Below are 2,420 nucleotides of genomic sequence, written 5' to 3'. Positions count from 1 at the left end.
AACAATTTTACAAACTTGTTGGGAATAAAAGGACAGGCCAAGAATGGAGTCTTAAAGGATTATTGGGAAATAAAGGAAATATAAAGGATATTTATAGATTAAGGAAAGCATTATTTATTTATTATTTATTATCTTCAGAATACAAAATTAACAAATAGAATTTAATAGATGTAAAACAGTGTTGCTACACACTCATGAACAGTAGGTGGCGGTATGCACCTTAAAGCTTGCGATCCGCCATGATAGAAGAGAAGAAGAAGAAGAAGAAGAAAAAGAAGAAGAAGAAGAAAAAAAAACGTGCTGAGCGCTCCGCTCCTGAAGATGAAATAAAATCAAAACTACTGGTAAGTGATCAATGGCTAGACGACTCGTGTTCAACTCGCCTTCAACTTGCAAGAACAAGCTTTATTAAAGTGTATTTTTTGTGATTCTCAGTAAGCAGTACGCCGTCTTCACAACTCGGAGACAAATTGCAGGCGCTATGAACTGGAGCAAGGGTAAGATTTAAAGAATATGCTTTCATTCTGCGGTAAAAGGAAATAGATACGGATAGATACCGATCATAACTGTACATTTTGTTTTCACAGACTAAGCACGCCTCATAATGAGGCGGTGACCTCCTATTTGGTCGGAGCAATAACTACAAGTCCAGATTTACACGATGTTGATAAAGACGACATTGTGTGTAAGTGACCTGTTTTACTGTTTTCTCCTTCCTTGTTACTGTGACTTGCGTTTGATTTTTATTCATACCACTCTCATTTAATTGTTTTCCAGCCGCCTGTAAGACGTATTATGAGACGGTACGCAGGAGCTGAAGCTGCCAAGAGTTCAGCTCGGAGTCGAGCTAGAAGAAAGAGGGTAAGACTTTATTTGGTGACTATTTTTCAGGTGCATTGATAGATGTGTTGTGTCCATACAGTACTTTTTCATTTTTATTTTTTTATTTTTTTTACAGCTGCTGGAATTGGAGCAGAGTGTGCAGGCGGATCTGGAAGTGGAACTCTGGAAGTCCGCCACCGTCGACCTCGTGTCTGGCGAAGAAGATGGCGTCGTTGGCGGGGTCTCTGGATGGATTTTACGGCCGCCATCATTTTGTAGGCTGGATCTCTCTGAACTCTGTGTGAAGCTGCAGTCCCGGTTAGAGGCGACGCCGAAGTACAAAGCCACGCACAGTAGGCGTCTGCACAACAGACCTGCCTCGGAAAGAACGCCGCCAGTTACCTCCAACCCCGAGGAGGCAAACGGACAGTTCACGGAGTTGTAGTTTTTGGATACGCATGTGTGGGCAGATCCTCGCGTTGTATATAGTTGTGTTTGTTTTAATAAAGCTCTTTCTTTGCATAAACATCTTCCTGACAAATGTTCATTTCCTGTATAAATTCATTCATGTCCTTGATGGTAGCCTAATAATAGTGTAGTAGTGTAGGATAACATGAATATACAGCATAATATGAATGAATATATATATGAATAAATAAATATATATATGAATATATATATGAATATATATATATATATATATATATATATATATATATATATATATATATATATATATATATGTATGCCAACCAATCACGAGCGATTTTATTCAAGCCTGGCCTGGCCACGTGTGGTTTTGCTGTCAATCACGAGCGATTTTACTTGTTTGAAAATAGTGGTTTCAGCCAATACTCAGTAGGTTATTCAAGCCAGACCTGGCCAGCCGTGCGGGTTCGCTGCATTCATATGCTAATTAGGGCTATTAGTACAGCTGATCGCTCTCCACATACGTCATAGTCCGGTTCCGACAATTTGTGGCACTGACAAACGGCGACAAGCACGGGTTGCAAATTGTCGTTAACTGCCGAAAATGAGGGAGATCTGCGGTAGTTTACGGGGACGAAAATCTCACTTTTCATGCAGTGGCAACAGTGCTACCCACTGCACCACTGTGCAGCCCGGGTTTTGAGAATGTTCACCAAAATACCAAATTTAGAAATAAAATTATTAGTAATATGTGCAACATATTGACACATATCAATATATATATATATATATATATATATATATATATATATATATATATATAGTAAATAGAATTAGCCCAAGAACTGAACCCTGTGGTACTCCACAAGTGACCCTAGAGTTTGAAGATTTATTATTCACATGAATAAAATTAAATCTATCAGATAAGATTTAGACCAGCTTAATGCTTTCCCCTTAATTCCTACACTGGGTGCGATTTGCTGGGGGGGATTTACCCCCCCTCTGTTTGTAACGTCCCCCCCTCTGGTCATTCATGTTTTATCCCTGAGGGGGATACATTCATCCCGCCCTCTGGTCTGAATAAGTAATATTATGGACTTTTTAAAATGTATATAAATTAGGGCTGTCAGTTTTAACGCGTTAGACCACAACGCCGACATTTTGTTTTG

General features: G+C 39.2%; 1 long non-coding RNA gene across 1 annotated transcript; it reads left to right on the top strand.

The window, feature by feature from the left end:
* Positions 1-283: 283 nt before the first annotated feature.
* Positions 284-827, top strand: LOC118562203. The gene is made up of 3 exons (XR_004930514.1): positions 284-497; positions 588-685; positions 778-827. It is a non-coding gene; the product is annotated as an uncharacterized LOC118562203 (long non-coding RNA).
* Positions 828-2,420: the final 1,593 nt, after the last annotated feature.

Source organism: Fundulus heteroclitus, unplaced genomic scaffold (genome assembly GCF_011125445.2).
Source record: "Fundulus heteroclitus isolate FHET01 unplaced genomic scaffold, MU-UCD_Fhet_4.1 scaffold_83, whole genome shotgun sequence".
NCBI lineage: Eukaryota > Metazoa > Chordata > Actinopteri > Cyprinodontiformes > Fundulidae > Fundulus > Fundulus heteroclitus.
This window is presented reverse-complemented; position numbering and strand designations above follow the sequence as displayed.